Raw genomic sequence first — 8,855 nt, 5'->3', positions numbered from 1 at the left:
GTCGCTCACTGCAGCCTCCGTCCAGCCTTGTCACTTGAGGCGCCTCCTAGCCTTGGCCTGGGGTGTGAAGCTGCAGTCCCTTCTAACATTAGAAAGCGGTGGTCACATGGAGAAATCTGGCTGCTCTATGGTGTCTAACCTGACCCCCACAAGAGCCCACTTCAGTCACTTACTTTGTACATATGAGGGAGGAGAAATATATACAGTGGTACCTCGGGTTAAGAACTTAATTCGTTCCAGAGGTCCGTTCTTAACCTGAAACTGTTCTTAACCAACCTGAGGTACCACTTTAGCTAATGGGGTCTCTTGCTGCTGCCGCGCCACCGGAGCACAATTTCTGTTCTCATCCTGAAGCAAAGTTCTTAACCTGAGGTACTATTTCTGGGTTAGCGAAGTTTGTAACCTGAAGTGTTTGTAACCCGAGGTACCACTGTACTGGAAACCCCCTTGCCTACCTTGTAGGCTGCTGGTAGAATGGGCAAGGTGATATACCTGAGGGGGCAAGGCTCATGAGGGCAGGCTTGCCCTATAGCCAGAATTTCCAGGCCATATCTGGAATACTGCAGTCAGCAGCAGTGTCCAGGTGGAAATCGGGAAATTCTGGACATGTGGCAACCCATGTTGGCAGTGTCGGTTTTTGCCAATTTTCCATAAAAAAGCTCAAAACCACTGTTTTCTTTTTACCAACAACTTTGCTCCCCCTGCAAAAAGACTTCAACAACTTTTCTGTCCAGAATATGGCAACCCTACATGAGGGAGCCGACGTAGGTGCGATGTGGGTTAAACCACAGAGCCTAGGGCTTGCTGATCAGAAGGTCGGCAGTTCGAATCCCCACGATGGAGTGAGCTGCCGTTGCTCGGTCCCAGCTCCTGCCAACCTAGCAGTTTGAACGCACGCCAAAGTGCAAGTAGATAAATAGGTACCGCTCCAGCGGGAAGGTAAATGGCGTTTCCGTGTGCTGCTCTGGTTTGCCAGAAGCGGCTTTGTCATGCTGGCCACATGACCTGGAAGCTATACGCCGGCTCCCTCGGCCAATAATGCGAGATGAGCGCGCAACCCCAGAGTCGGTCACGACTGGACCTAATGGTCAGGGGTCCCTTTACACGAGGGAGTCCAAAGTGTGTGAGAGGATATAAGTGGAGGATGGGGTGGGAAACATCTGTGACACTCCAGATGTTGTTGGACCTTCAACTCCCATCAGCCCTCACAACCAGCATGACCAGCACCAATGAGGAGACAGGTAACCCAGCCACCCCTGGGGGACCACGGGTTCCCCACCTGTGTGAATAAAAGCACAGCTACAGAGAGCTCATCTCTTGAATATTGAACTCTCTGCCACACCACTGTAGGAACCCTCCCTTAAACAAAAACCACGGAAATGCACAGGATGTTAAATTCTACCACAGTTATTGAGCTTTTGGGGTGATCTTGCAAGCTCAGGAATGTAGGCAGTCCTGACTTCACAGCTGAAGATTTCTCCACCTCTCTATGGAGGTGGTGCTGCAGTCTGGTTAGGTAAAGCCTCTCTCAAGTCTCTCACTCTCTGGCTGTGCTTTCCAGTGACCTGTGAATGATCAAGGAAAAATAAAACATGAGGAGCTAGTTTTTTAATATACCCTGGCATGCTCCAAGATCTATTAGCACATAAACAAAGGCTGGAGTTTGCCTTTTATAGATTTAGGCTGCCCCGTGTCAAGGAAACAGAGCCGGACCCTGCCAAGCTTCATTGCAAACAAAGTATTCAGATGCAGTTGCAACCTTAGCTGAGGTTTATGGAGGGGGCAGTGGCTGCAGGTGGGTGGGGAGGAGGCTGCGGGGCGAAGAGAGATTTTCCTCCATCACGGGGCTGTTGCTGCAGAAAGGGAATCAAACTGAGGATTTCCTTCAGGATTGCAGGAGAGGATGAAAGTCTGAAAATTCCCTAATTTTGTTCTTGCTGATTACCAGCCTCATTCTCCCTCTCCTAGCCGATGTTATTTGAATTCTGGTTTGGCTACTACCTGTAATTGAATTTGATTACTGTGCTTTGAAAACACTGCGACTTAAGATGCAAATATATACTGTACTTGGTGTCATGTGGACTTTGGCCCCCAATCTCATCCAGTGAAGGACAACTTCTTGTATTCTAAGGGTGGCCTGCTAGGTGTTGTTGGACTACAACTCACATCATCCCTGACCACTGACCATGCTGGCTGAGCTGATGGGAGCTGGAGTCCAACTACCTCTTGAGAGTCACAGGTTAGCCAATCCTGACAAAGGGCAACTAGATTGAAATGTCTTAACGCTCCATCTGCAGTTGAGGCTGGCCTCTTCTTATTTGGAGCAATGCACAAGTCACAGCATTATATTGTGCTCCCTTTGTATGCCGGGTGCCTTTTGCACTGAATTTACAGTTTCTTCCAGGCTTCTAATTTTAGAATTACATCCTGTGTACACACATAGCTGGGGTTATTCTTCCTCTCTTGGGAGGCTGAACTGCGGCTGTTGTTTCTAATTCTTCACTGCCTCCTCCTTAATTCTCCTCCCTGTCCCTTTAAAACAAAAAAACCCACTTCAAAAAAACCACACCAAATCTTACATGGTTACTATGCACTCTCATAGAGCTTTCATAGCGGAACTTCTCCACTGGGTTGTGTTCATTAGTAGGAAGGGACTATTTAAAGCAGGGTTCATCAACCTTTTTCAGCCGTGGGCCGGTCTACCATCCCTAGACAATGTGGTGGGCCAGACTGGAGGGGGGAAAATGAATGAATTCCTATGTCCCACAAATAACACAGAGATGCATTTTAAATAAAAGGACACATTCTACTCATGTAAAAACGTGCTGATTCGGGCCACTGTAGTTTAGCTGCGGAGCATTTGCTTTGCTTGCAGAAGGCCCTAGGCTCAGTCTCCCCCATGACATCTCCTAGTAGGGCTGGGAATCTCCAGGAGAGCTGTCTGAAACCCAGGCAATGCAGACAACACTGTGCTAGCTCTGCCGACAATTTAACTCAGTATAGTTCCTATACCTGTGGCCCTTCAAATGCTGTTGGACTCGGTTTCTTGCAAAAGATCTCCTACTGACGTTGCCAGAATTGTCAGCTTATTCCCTTTGCAGTCCCTCTGCAAAATTTGCTGCTTTGACTGCAATCTCCTTGCAAGTACAGGCAGCCCCGTTTAAGCATGTTCAATATCTGTGCGAGAGCCAGTGTGAGAGAGCCAGTGTGGTGTAGTGGTTAAGAGCGGTAGACTCGTAATCTGGGGAACCGGGTTCGTGTCTCCGCTCCTCCACATGCAGCTGCTGGGTGACCTTGGGCTAGTCACACTTCTCTGAAGTCTCTCAGCCCCACTCACCTCACAGGGTGTCTGTTGTGGGGGAGGAGGGGAAAGGAGATTGTTAGCCGCTTTGAGACTCCTTCGGGCAGTGATAAAGCAGGATATCAAATCCAAACTCTTCTTCTTCTTCTTCTTCTTCTTCTTCTTCTTCTTCTTCTTCTTCTTCTTCTTCTTCTTCTTCTTCTTCTTCTTCTTCTTCTTCTTCTGTGTATAGGCGCATCGTGCTGAATCCAGAAGTGACCTGGAAATGTCATAAAGACATCACTGAAACGCCACTAAAAGGGTGGAGCTGGGGCGGTGTGGGGGTGGGGGTTTCAATGACCATATACACAATTCCATTGACACTTGTGGTGCCTCAGAAGGTAACCCCAGTGTAAACAGGGGGCTGCCTGTAAAGTGTGTGTTTGTTTGCATGTGCCTGCAGTTTTATTCTGCTGCATCTTTACCACTGATCATCCATTCACTTCACTGTGCAGACAGACACAGAAGAATTTTGTGCCATCAGAAGAGATTGTCTCTTGTGAGCTTTCTGCCTGCTACTGTGGGATTTGACATCTTTCCACAAGGGCCTGCAAGACGGAGCTGTTCCGCCAGGCCTTTGGTTGGGGTTCAGTCTGATTCTTCTCTTTCCGTATGAGAACAAGCATTAAAGAGGCATCCTAGGCTGCTCACAGGTCCTTTATAAGACCAGTGGTAACAGTTGGCCCTAGAGAATATTAAACACTCTCAATTTTACCTGTGGACTGAGAGCTGTCCAGATTTTAATTTGTTCTGAACTAATTTTAAGATGTATTTTAATTAATTGATTGCCTGTTTTTATGTTCTTTGTATAAAAAGGTAAAAGGTAAAGGGACCCCTGACCATTAGGTCCAGTCGTGACCGACTCTGGGGTTGCGCGCTCATCTCGCATTATTGGCCGAGGGAGCTGGCGTATAGCTTCCAGGTCATGTGGCCAGCATGACAAAGCTGCTTCTGGCAAACCAGAGCAGCACACGGAAACGCCGTTCTTTGTATACTGTGTTAGTTTTATGGTGTTAGCTGCCCTGAGCCTGGCTCCAGCCGGGGAGGGCGGAGTACAAATAAATAAATAACTATTTATTTATTTATTTATTTATTTATTTATTTATTTATTTATTTATTACTCATAGGGACAAGGGCTTTGCTATGGTCTCTGAGATGTTGGAGATGAGGTGAGTTTTGTACCAAGGAGTATCCTAGGAGATTTTTTTCTTCTGAGCCTCCCAAAAGTGACTTCTGGTTGGCCAGATCTAGTGAGTTAATATAATTTCACAAGGTTAAGGTAAAGGTAAAGGACCCCTGGAAGGTTAAGGCAACTATGGGGTTGCGGCAATCATCTCACTTTTCAGGCCAAGGGAGCCAGCATTTGTCCACAGACAGCTTTCTGGGTCATGTGGCCAGCATGACTATATCGTTTCTGGTGCAATGAGACACCGTGATGAGTGCCAGAGCACATGGAAACGGCATCTACCTTCCCGCCACAGTGGTACCTATTTATTGGCTTACACTGGTGTGCTTTTCAACTGCCAGGTTGGCAGAAGCGTGCGGAGTCAAATTGCTGAGCTTCCGATCAGCAAGCCCAAGAGGCAGTGGTTTAGACCACAGCGGCACCTGCTCCCATTTCCCTAGGAACACAAACCAATGCATGGAGCCAGGGCCATCTCAAGCAGGTCGAGCGCCCTGGCGCTGAGGCACGGAGTTCGCTCCGGCGCCCCCGCCCTCGCAGCGCGCAGCACGGCTTCCACGCGGCTTTGCCGCGAGTGCCCCCCTGCCGGCCCGGCGCCCTGGCGCCCCGCGCCACGGGAACCTTACCTAGAGCCGGGCCTGCATGGAGCTATCCACAGAGCTGGGGTTGGGTTTTTTTTTGTTGGCGGGGGTTGTTGCTGTTTTTTTATATTTGTATCTTTATTTTAGATACAAAGCCAGTATGGTGTAGTGGTTAAGAGCAGTAGATAGACTCGTAATCTGGTGAACCGGGTTCGCTTCTCTGCTTCTCCACATGCAGCTGCTGGGTGACCTTGAGCTAGTCACACTTCTCTGAAGTTTCTCAGCCCCCCTCACCTCACAGAGTGTTTGTTGTGGGAGAGGAAGGGAAAGGGAAAGGAGAATGTTAGCCTCTTTGAGATTCATTCAGGTAGTGATAAAGTGGGATATCAAATCCAAACTCTTCTTCCTCTTCTTCTTATTACGATGTATGTGGAAATTGTTCCATTTGTCTGTATATTTTTGATGTTTTATTTAGTGTTTATAACTATTTTTCTTATGTTATACTTAGTCAATTTTTCATGTTGTGAGCCACCTTGAGCATGGTTTGAACTGTGGAAAGGTGGCATACAAATGAAATACTCTCATAATGAAACACTCATGATCACAAATCAAGAAGCCAGTTCCCTATCTCTCACTTCAGTACTCCAGATTTTGCTAAGAAGGAATTCTTTGCCAGAAGCAGCAATAAAATATGGTGAGGTGGCTGTAAGGAATGTAACTACTTGAGAGGTCTGAAAATTTTACAATCCAGGCCCCTGAGGAAGTCGGAGGGAAAAAGAATGAAAGAGGATTTTTTTGTGCTTTTTAATGGAAATAGATATATGACTGTGGTTTTGCATAATTTATTGGTGCTCTTAATGACCATGTTTCGAAAAGCAGTGACAGCTGAAAAATGCTAGAAGAGAAATACGTTTATATTTTCTCGGCTGGATGAAAAGAACAGCAACACCTAAGTGGTTCTTTTGAAAGCTCACATTTTGGATTCCTTTTTCAGAAAAAAAGGGAAGCTGCTGCTTTAAAAGCCAGTTGGCATCCTGTGGCAGTCTGAAAGCAGAACACCCTAAATGTCTGTCGGCTGCAGTTTTGGAATGCATTTGTGAGGCAAACCTTCTTCTGCAATCACCAAATATGGAGCTGCTCCAGGATTCCCACAGGCCTGCAAGGATCCTGGTCTCGCAGGGAGCTGCTTTTCCCGTCCCTGCAACCACTAAGCAGATGACAGAAGGAACAATCCCTTTGTCTCTTCAAAGGAAGAAAGAAGCTGGGGAGACCAATGTGCACTCCGGTAGATGCCCCTCCCATTAGGAAGAGTGAGGCAATGGCCTTGGGCAGCAGATACTGGGGGAGCAGCAGTGGTCCCCATCAAGCTTTTCTTCCTGAGCCCCTGGACATTCTCCTCTGTTGGAGATCAGAGCTCTGTTTCCCACATGTGCTCCCCCTAAGCTAACCTGCTGCTGCCTTCGGGTCCAGCGGAGGAGGCCACCCCATTGTCAGTGTGGCAGTAAGATTCATCAGCCAACCCACCCTGTGGGCAGGGGACACACTCTTGTCTTTTGTTTCAGGCAGCACAATGTCTTGGGCTGGCTCTGTCCAGTAACAGAGGGTCTCCTCAATGTCTAAGCCTGGAGCAGCTGCATTTTAATGAAATCTTTTGCAGCTTGTGGCTCTTTGGACATCTCTGCTTCGAATGAAGGTGTGTCCAGTCATTCACAGCATCCAGAAGTGGCATTGAAAAGGTAAAGGTACCCCTGACCTTTAGGTCCAGTCGCAGACAACTCTGGTGTTGTGGCGCTCATCTCGCTCTATAGGCCGAGGGAGCCGGAGTTTGTCCGCAGTTTTTCCGGGTCATGTGGCCAGCATGACTAAACTGCTTCTGGCGAACCAGAGCAGCGCTCGGAAATGCTGTTTACCTTCCCGCCGGAGCGGTACCTATTTATTTACTTGCACTTTGATGTGCTTTCAAATTGCTAGGTGGGCAGGAGCTGGGACTGAACAATGGGAGCTCACCCCGTTGCGGGGATTCGAACCGCTGACTTTCTGATCGGCAAGCCCTAGGCTCTGTGGTTTAGACCACAGCTCCACCCGTGTCCCTCTCAGAAGTGGCATTATTAGGAGGCAAAGGGAGGGGACAGTCTCACGTGACAGAATTTGCAGCACCCCTGGGCTCCTTTGGTACTGATACTCAAGCACAGATATAGCTGCAGACGGTTCATGCAAGTTAGGTTAGATCAGGATGGGGGACATTTGAGCATTGTCCATGCTGGCTGGAGCTGATAGGAATGACAATCCAACAGCTGCTGGACGGCATCAGGATCCCCACCCCCTGCAGAGATGCTTCCCTCCCTCTCTGGGAGTAGTAGGTCAGAGTGATCCAATGAAACTGACTGGCAGTAGATTCAGGGCAGGCAAGAGGGTGGCGGGTGGGTGTGACCTTTCCATGCAATGCATGGCGTTTGCTGTCACCACCCGAACTTTAAAAGGGGATAAAGAAAAAATCATGATAAGATGTAGCAATGGCTACTAGTCCTGGTGATGACTAAAATGGAGTCTCTATGTGCGAGTGCAGTATACCTCTGGATAACTGGTACAAGAAACAAAGGGCAAATGAATGTTGTTCTGTTCAAGCCCTGCTTGTCGCCTTCCTAGAGGCACCTGTCTGGCCAGAATGGGGAAGTGGATGCTGGCCAAGATGGACTCTTGGTCCAGTTTAGAAGACCCGAGAACCCAGATCCAAGAGCCCAGCCCTTTTCTGGCTCCTAGAATCATAGAATCGTAGAGTTGGAAGAGACCACAAGGGCCATCCAGTCCAATCCCCTGCCGAGCAGGAAACACCATCAAAGCATTCTTGACATGTGCCTGTCAAGCCTCTGCTTAAAGACCTCCAAAGAAGGAGACTCCACCACACTCCTTGGCAGCAAATTCCACTGCCGAACAGCTCTTACTGTCAGGAAGTTCTTCCTAATGTTTAGGTGGAATCTTCTTTCTTGTAGTTTGAATCCATTGCTCCGTGTCCGCTTCTCTGGAGCAGCAGAAAACAACTTTTCTCCCTCCTCTATATGACATCCGTTTATATATTTGAACATGGCTATCATATCACCCCTTAACCTTCTCTTCTCCAGGCTAAACATGCCCAGCTCCCTAAGCCGTTCCTCTTTCCATGTGTTCTAAAAGTGAAAGTGCCACACATTGTATTTTGTACTCTGGTATAAAGCAAAGCACCCACCCAACCTCTTTGATGCTGGAAGCGGGTGCTAGATGGAAGCCAGCTGGGTAGCTTTGTCCAGTATTGGCTCTTGGCATTTAGAGCATCCAGTTCAAAGCCACCAACAGTTCTTCTAGGGCAGCAATTGTAGCCCGCTGTGATTACCAAAAAAGAAAGACGCCCAGGCCAGATAAACATGTGGAGTTCTATTCCTCATGTCTGTGAAGTGACTACTTGATTAGCATGAACTGCTAACTCTGATCCATAGATTCTGCAATGAAATTGCCATTTAGACACCAGTCCTTCAAATGCCATCCCTCACAGAATCCTGGGGTGCTGAAAGTTTTTAGGACACCCCTATTCCTCTCATTGGGCCATTATTTTTTTAAAAAAGAAAAGAAAAAAAGATGCTGGTACACACCATGACGTTGTTACGGTAAGCACCACACTTTTAACAAGTACTGTACTCTTGAGCACCCCCCCCCCCAAGCACTGCATAGGGCCACAGTTCCTGGGATTCTGTAGGGGACAACGTATGGGGGCTGTGTG

The sequence above is a fragment of the Zootoca vivipara genome, chromosome 13 (genome assembly GCF_965207765.1).
Source record: "Zootoca vivipara chromosome 13, rZooViv2.hap1.1, whole genome shotgun sequence".
In the NCBI taxonomy this organism is placed as follows: Eukaryota; Metazoa; Chordata; class Lepidosauria; order Squamata; family Lacertidae; genus Zootoca; species Zootoca vivipara.
Note: the sequence above shows the minus strand (reverse complement) of the source record.